We start from the raw sequence: 8693 nt of genomic DNA, 5'->3' as shown, positions 1-8693 counted from the left end.
TAGCCTGTGTGAATTCCAAGGATTGTTACTTTTTAAATGGTTTAGACTTGAGTGGTTTTCTAACACACATACTCTGGTTATCATTTCACTAAAGACATGAGGATCCTTGGCAGGTGTCTGGAGATCTCTCTCTGGGCACCTCTCTCCTCTTTAGTGTTCTGTCCTGCAAACTCTATCCGCTTTGATCTCACTGGATTCCCTGTTCAGTTCTCTTCACCACTGGGAGGCATAGGGATCCTCCTGGCCTCTTTATCCCTTTGTAATGGCCTGGAATTTCTCTCAAGGTAGTAAGATGGAGCAATCTTGGGGCTCACCTTGTTCACCCATCATATCTTAAGAACGACTGTCCTTTGTTGCCCAATGTCCAATGTCTTAAATGCTATCGATTCATATAATTTGTCTGATGGTTTAATTGTTTCAGGTGGGAGAGTCAATATAGTTTCTATTGCTCCATCTTGGGCAAGAAGTGTATGTTCTACCATTTATGGAAAAATAATAACAAAAATTTTAGTTTAGGCAATTTATCCAGCACAGAATAAAAAGGGTATATTTCCTTATCCATTTATGGGCTAGTATTATGTGACTCAAGGCCTGAAGAGCCTGGATTAGGAGGACTAATCTCACTGAGGAACAAAGATGTACAAATCCTATGGCCTTTTCTCCCTCTAGTTCACGAGAAATTTTAAATAAATTTTCTTCAGGAGTTCCCGTTGTGGCACAGTGGTTAACAAATCCAACTAGGAACCATGAGGTTGTGGGTTCGATCCCTGGCCTTGCTCAGTGGGTTAAGGATCCGGCGTTGCCACGAGCTGTGGTGTAGGTTGCAGATGAGGCTCGGATCCTGCATTGCCATGGCTCTGGTGTAGGCCAGTGGCTATGTCTCCGATTAGACCCCTATCCTGGGAACCTCCATAATTCACGGGAGCGGCCCAAGAAATGGCAAAAAGCCAAAAAAAATTTTTTTTTCTTCAAACATTTCTATTAATCTTTCTTTTCCATTTTATGTTATTATATTTTTAATTTCTAAGAGTGTGTGGTGTGAGGACATCATCCAGTTTGATTATTTTGCATGTAGCTGTTCACTTTTCCCAAAACCATTCATTGAAGAGGTTGTCCTTTCTCCATTGTATAGTCTTGCCTCTTCTGTTGTAGATTAATTGACATAAGCATGAGTTTATTTCTGGGCTCTCTATTCTCTTCCTCTGAGCTATGACTCAGTTTTTGTGTCAGTACCATACATTTTTAATTACTGCTGCTTTGTAGTATAGTTTGAAATCAGGGAGCATGATATCTCTGGTTTTGTTCTTCTTTCTCAAGATTGCTTTTGCTATTTGGGGTATTTTGTGTTTCCATGCAAATTTTAGAATTATTTGTTGTAGTTCTGTGAAATATGTCATTGGTGTTTGACAAGGGTTGAATTGAATCTGTAGATTGCCTTGGGTAATGTGGTCATTTTAACAATATTAATTCTTCCAATCCACAATCATGGTATATCTTTCCATTTGTTTATATTATCTTCAATTTCTTTCATCAGTGTCTTATAGTTTTCAGAATACAATTCATGATAGGAGTGAAAAAATCATCTGTTGTGGGTTGTATTGTGTCCCCTGCAAAAGATAGCCCCAAGTTATCAAATTCTAACTGCAAGTACTTGGGAATGTGACTTAACTGGAAATAGGGTCTTACCATGTAAGAAAGGGTCTCCTATGCTCCCTTATTAGTATCTTATGGATCTCATTACTGAAAGAACATGGTAAGACTCATTCAAAGATATTGGGAAGAACTTAAACCTTTATAATAGCCAGAGCAAATCTTTGTGCACTGACTCTATGAGGAGCAGGCCCAAAGTGAAAATGTGGTTTGCAAGTGCCAAAGAACATAAAAAATATATGTGCCAAGGGAAGAGGCCTCTGACCCCAGAGTGTAAAGAGAGTTGGAGCCTGATGAGTGCAGCCTTAGGAATCTTTAGGTGTAAACTCAATCAGCTTGGCCCGTGCTGGTGGTGAAATCGCGGGGTTCTGCCGCATTCCATTCTCTGTGTCTTTTCAGCATCCAGAGAAGCACAGCATTTGAGGATTGGGTTGCTCTCTACAATCTGTATATTCCAGTCTTCCCACTGGTGAGATTGAAGTCCAGAGCAGGAAAGTGAATTTCCTGGGTGAGGTCACATAGCAAGTGAGTGGCACAGCCAGCATGAATTGCTGAATACTTTCAACTATTCCCTCTCCTATCTCAATGACAAAAGCCTTCCTGAAACTGAGCATTTTAGTCAGTGGGTCCTCTTCTCTTAGAGAGAAAATAATCAGATAGACACATATTCTTTCCCAGGTCTGAATTAATGTTTTCCACTCTCTACTCCTCCACTTCCAAGGTGGAAAATTACTTTTGAAGAAAGGAGTTTGTTCAACTTACAGTAAAATCACTATAGTGGTGGGTCTCTAGAATAGATAATGTAGGGCTTTATAGGGCATAGGAAAGACTATACTTTTTTTTTTTTTTCAATGTGTAACATGGGATCTTGGAAGGTTTTAATTTGAGTTATAACAAAGGCTGACATCTATTTAAAAAAAAATCCCTCTGGCTTGTATGACTTCTCTCTGCTGTCCCCAAAAATGTGGGGGTGGATAAAGGGAGGGATAAGAGATATCATTTCAGGGGTATGTGGTCCAACTGTAGATGCAGGGGCGTTGGGATAGTAACTGAGAAGTCTGAGGGAGGCAGGCTGTTCCAAGGCCAATTGTACCCGTGGGAAGCTGAGAGCACTTGTAAATGACATGTGTCCCAGTTGATTAGTGAGAGCAGAGAGTCCAGGGCTCTTCTTCATTTGCGTATCTCCTCTCTAGAACTGAGACTACTCCTTGGGCTCCTTGAAGTCATGAAGACTTTTTTGCTAACTTTGGCTGCACTATTGCTCTTGTCCCAGGTTGTTCCAGGTAACCTGCACTTTTCAGGGGAATCGAGGGGTGGAGAGTGGGTCTTTGTTGGGGGGCATTCCAGGGCTTGGGAGGATGGGCTGGCAGGTGGCAACAGGAAGAAGTAAAAGCCCCCAAATCCTGAGTTAGATCCTGCCCCACCCTTTAATAGCTCTGTAACATCCCTGGCAAATTTCTTGGCTCCTCTGAGTTTCTATTTACTTATTTATCCATTTGAAATAGTAAATAAAGTTGAAGGATCAGCATTAAACACACTGAAATTTTGGTGTGCAGCAAGTTAGCCTCTTTATTTATTTATTTATTTATTGTCTTTTTGTCTTTTGTTGTTGTTGTTGTTGTTGTTGTTGTTGCTATTTCTTGGGCCGCTCCCGCGGCATATGGAGGTTCCCAGGCTAGGGGTTGAATCGGAGCTGTAGCCACCGGCCTACGCCAGAGCCACAGCAACGCGGGATCCGAGCCGCGTCTGCGACCTACACCACAGCTCACGGCAACGCGAGATCATTAACCCACTGAGCAAGGGCAGGGACCGAACCCGCAACCTCATGGTTCCTAGTCGGATGCGTTAACCACTGCGCCACGACGGGAACTCCAGCCTCTTTATTTTTTAAACCCACACAGGAGGAGACTTGGCAACTAAACCGTCATCTTTAGGAGTGGCAGGTGCCAGATCTTGGGCAGCAAGTGTAAACTCGACTTTTCCCTCAGGGCTCCCAACCCCCCTCTCTTTGGTCAGCTCTAGGAGTCAAGGGCAGTTGGTCTGATCTGTGAGGAATAAGGGAGCGCAGGAGAAGTAGGAAAGAAAAGAGGCAATAGTGACCTTTTCTCACAATGCCCCTGAAAGCACTCGGATTTTGCACTATTCACATCTGCCTTGGGAAGGCAGAATCTCATAATTACTTTTGCCTCTCTGTGTCACCCCCTGTACTGCAGCCATGGAAACATATTAAGTGGAGACAGACTCTTGTCAAATCTGCCCAGCCCAGGGTGGTAGCACACCCCCTCTTTCTCATCTGACCAAAGTTTCTACCCCCACCACCCTCCAGACATCTCTCTAACTTTTCTACAGGGTCAGGATAGGGTGGGGATTGCTTGAGAATTCTCTGGACTCACATCTTGTGTATGCTTCGCATACATGACACACCATCTACCTGGGTTAGAATCTACTCCATCATTTATTAGTTTTGTGAACCCCAGCAAGCCAATTGGTTTCTCTGAGTTCCATTTTACTCAACTCACTTCTCAATTTGAAATAATATGTTAGGTTGAGGGGTCAACATTGACTACACAGAAATTTCAGTGTGCAACAAATGTTGCCTCTCTATCTTTATAATTCACCTGAACTTTCCCAGAAACTGACATCTTGTTGGTGGGAAAGTTGGAGGTTGGAAAGGGCCCAGGGATCGTAGGAAACTTAGCAGATAATTATATGTATATTTTCTGTGTTGAAACAGTCTCTTAGATTAATTCATTCTGCTTTAGGTGAATGTTTAGTTTTTCAGTGTTTCTCCATTTATCCCCTACCCTTCTCCTTCCCATGATGGTAGCTGGATTAAGGGGCCAGTGGCTATGTCATTACTTAAAGAATTCATTTATTCAAAATGGTTGAGTGCATTCTGTGTGTCAGGCATTGTGAAAGGCAGAGCAGTGAAACAACCAACCACCCAACCAACCAGCATCCCTGTCCTCTTGGAGCTTACATTCTCTCGGTGGAGGCAATGAGCAGAGTAAGCAAGGAAGGGAAGAGCAAGTATCAGGGGAGGTGGAGGTGCAATTTAAAAAGGAATGTAGGAGTTCCCGTCGTGGCGCAGTGGTTAACGAATCCGACTAGGAACCATGAGGTTGCGGGTTCGGTCCCTGCCCTTGCTCAGTGGGTTAACGATCCGGCGTTGCCGCGAGCTGTGGTGTAGGTCGCAGACGCGGCTCGGATCCTGCGTTGCTGTGGCTCTGGCGTAGGCCGGTGGCTACAGCTCCGATTCAACCCCTAGCCTGGGAACCTCCATATGCCGCGGGAGCGGCCCAAGAAATAGCAACAACAAAAGACAAAAAGACAAAAAAAAAAAAAAAATAAATAAATAAAAAGGAATGTAAAAAGGAATGTAAGAGTTCCCACTGTGGCCTAGCAGGTTAAGGACCCAACTTAGTCTCCGTGAGGATGCGGGTTTGATGCTTGGCCTCACTCAGTGGGTTAAAGATCTGGCATTGCAGCTCCTATTCAACCCCTGACGTGGGAACTTCCATATGCTGCAGGTGCAGCAGTTAAAAAAAAAGTAACGTAAAGGAGTGCCTCACGGAAAAGGTGACATTTGAACAAAAATTTGAAGGAGGTGAGGAGGTGAGCTGTGCAGATGTGTTGGGAAGCACATTCATTTATTGGCTGAACCACTAATAAGAGAGATGCTTTCCTTCAACTACTATTTGTTTACCTTGGGGTCTAGAGAGTTCAGAGAGCAGAGGCAGGACAAGTGTTTGAACCTGTCTTGGCTTATCTGTTTGCAAGGTAATGAAATCTTTTTCTGTCTACCTCTGAGGTTGAGCAATTAATTTTTTGTGAATATTATTTTGAACTCATGGTTCAAATAAGCCACAATCCCAATCTATTGTAATTATTTCTATTGAAGCACAGCTTTTCATATTCTTGACCAATGGTAATCTCTTCAGTTTGGTTCCTAGTATGACAAAATATTCTTAGGCTCATCTTACAATTTCTTGCCAAGAACTGGAATAAATCCTATCATCAAAAGGGCTTTGTTTCTCTTATTTTAGTGGGAAATGGTACCTTAAGACTATAGTATGGGTGCTAGGAACATTAATTTCTCTTGGTTGTTCAATATTTCTAGGCTTTTTCAGTGATTAGAATTGGAAAACTTTCTATCCATTCATCAATCCATCTATCCGTCCACGTATTTAAAAATGAAATACTTGTGGGTTTATATTGGTACTTCCAATTCAAATTCAGATCACAGATTCAAAACTGATTTCTATTATCACATTAGTATTTTAAAAAAATTGAAGTATAGTTGATGTTCAATATTATATGTTTTGGGTATACAACATAGTGATTCACCATTTTCAAAGGTATATTCCACTTAAAATTATTATAAACTATTGGTTATATTCCCTGTGCAGTACAATACAACTTTGTAGCTTATTTATTTTACACATGGTAGTTTGAACCTCTTAATCCCATACCCCTATCTTCCCCCTCCCCTCACCCCTCTTCCCACTGGTAACCACAAGTTTATTCTCTATATTTGTGAGTCTGTTTCTTTTTTGTTATATTCACCAGTTTGTTTTTATTTTTTAGATTTCTTATTTCACTTAGCATAATACTCTCCAAGTCATTCCATGTAGTTGCAAATGACAGAATTTCATTCTTTTTCATGGCTGAGTAGTATTCCATTATTTATATATACACCATATCTTGTTTATCCATTCATTTCTGTTGAAATTGATTTTTTTTCTTATAATTAGAATTCTGGCTCTCCAGGTCAGAGGATGACAGAATTAGAATATCCTATAATTACTCACCTGATTTGTCTCTCATCATATTATAATAGTTTCAGTAAATGTTGAATACTACCCGAATAACATCATTACTGAAACTCATTAACATTTCTGCATATGCTTTCACCGCTATTTTTCCATTTTTATATTGTACTATACATATATTGTCAGAACATGTATCCATTACATAAATGCTAATTTTAATTCTATGAATAACGATATTTAATGTTCATTACTAGTCCTGTGTCAGTGCCCCTCTTGTTTGGTTTTCTTTTTCTTTTTTTTTTTTTTTGTCTTTTGTTGTTGCTATTTCTTGGGCCGCTCCCGCGGCACATGGAGGTTCCCAGGCAAGGGGTCAAATCGGAGCTGTAGCCACCGGCCTACGCCAGAGCCACAGCAACGCGGGATCCGAGCCGCGTCTGCAACCTACACCACAGCTCACGGCAACGCCGGATCGTTAACCCACTGAGCAAGGGCAGGGACCGAACCCGCAACCTCATGGTTCCTAGTCGGATTCGTTAACCACTGCGCCACGACGGGCAGTTTGGTTTTCTAAAGCTCTTTCTCTCTTAGATTCTTTAGGAAGGGCTCATGGGAACACTAATTTATGAGTTTCAGTATGTTCGTGTCCTTTGTATTTGGAAATCAGTTTTGCTGGATATAACATTGTTTGCTTAAATTTTCTTTCTTTGAATATCTTAAATATGTAACAGTATTTTTTTCCTTGATGGCCAGTAATTTTACTAGAATATATCTTATCTTTGGTCAATATTTTCAGACACGCTGTATACTCTTACAGTACATGTTTTCAAATCTTTTTCTATTTTAGGAAAATTTATTGAACCTAGTTTGCCATATTTGTTCTGTTTCCTTGAATTTTGCTTTCTTCTTTGATAGGTCCTGTTATTTGTATATTGGATTTCTTTTGTCTGTCATGTATATTTATAGCTTTATATTGATTCCTTTTTATTTCTTTCTTTTTGATTGACATCTCTTTATCACCCTTTATTTCTTTTGTCATTATCTGTACATTTATTTGATATGTTCCTTCTACTGTAATCTTTACTTATGAAATGATTTGTACAATTTATAATTCTTTCTGAGGTTTTGTCATGTCATATCAATTTCTTTAATGTTTGTATTTGTATTTTTATTTTTTTAGGGCTGCACCCGCAGCATATGGAAGTTCCCAGGCTAGGGGTCAAAATGGAGCTATAGCTGCCAGCCTTCACCACAGCCACAGCAATGCTAGATCCGAGCTGTGTTTGTGGCCAGTCCTTAACCCACTGAAGGGGGCCAGGGATCAAGCTTGCATCCTCACAGATACTAGTCAGCTCAGCTACAACCAACTCCAATGTTTGTATTTTTCTACACTATTTCCTTTAATCTCCATGACAACTTCCTGAGCAGGTGCTATATCTTCTTTTTTATTTTATTTTTTATTTTTATTTTGTCTTTTTGCCGTTTCTTGGGCCAGTCCCGCAGCATATGGAGGTTCCCAGGCTAGGGGTCAAATCAGAGCTATAACCACCGGCCTATGCCAGAGCCACAGCAATGCCAGATCCGAGCTGCATCTGCAACCTACACCACAGCTCACGGCAACGCCAGATCCTTAACCCACTGAGCCAGGCCAGGGATCGAACCCTCAACCTCCTGGTTCCTAGTCGGATTCGTTAACCACTGTGCCACGACGGGAACTCCCCAGTTGGCTTCTTGTATACGAAGATTTCAAATCCAGCTCTATCAGTTCCAACAGTCCATGCTTCTGGCTATTGTAATGCCCTAAAATTGTGAAAAGGAACATTCGAGAAGGGCTGGGATAGGAATGGGGTGTCCAGAAAGGAAGTGAGACTGTATCACCTCTCTCTTAATCTAGAGGTGACCCTCCCCATTTTCAGTGGTTCCCGACCCCCCTTTTCTGCCTGGGTGGGGAACCTCCTAATCCTCTTAAGCCAAGACCTATTTCCCCACGGGACTGATATTGACTCCCTTCTTTCTTTTCTCTTTGTATCAGGCAGCCCCGAAAAATGCTGGAATCTGCATGGCTCCTGCCGTGACAAATGTTCCAAGAATGAAAAAGTCTATGTTTTCTGCGTGAGTGGTAAACTGTGCTGTGTGAAGCCCAAGTTCCAGCCAAATTTATTTCCAAAAGTCAATTAGTGCTTTAAGCATGAAGACACAAAAGCGGAAGATAACCCTGCCCTAAGTCTGACCTCAGCAGATTCCTGAGTTTTATTATTAAAACATTTTGGCTGA

The 8693-nt window shown here is 41.4% G+C and overlaps 1 long non-coding RNA gene across 1 annotated transcript; it reads left to right on the top strand.

The window, feature by feature from the left end:
* On the top strand, nt 2723–8693 carry LOC100621695. Its single transcript, XR_297848.2, has 2 exons — nt 2723–2933; nt 8452–8693. It is a non-coding gene; the product is annotated as an uncharacterized LOC100621695 (long non-coding RNA).

Source organism: Sus scrofa, chromosome 17 (genome assembly GCF_000003025.6).
Source record: "Sus scrofa isolate TJ Tabasco breed Duroc chromosome 17, Sscrofa11.1, whole genome shotgun sequence".
Taxonomy (NCBI): Eukaryota; Metazoa; Chordata; class Mammalia; order Artiodactyla; family Suidae; genus Sus; species Sus scrofa.
The sequence above is the reverse complement of the archived record's forward strand: the minus strand, read 5'-3'. Positions and strand labels throughout refer to the sequence as shown.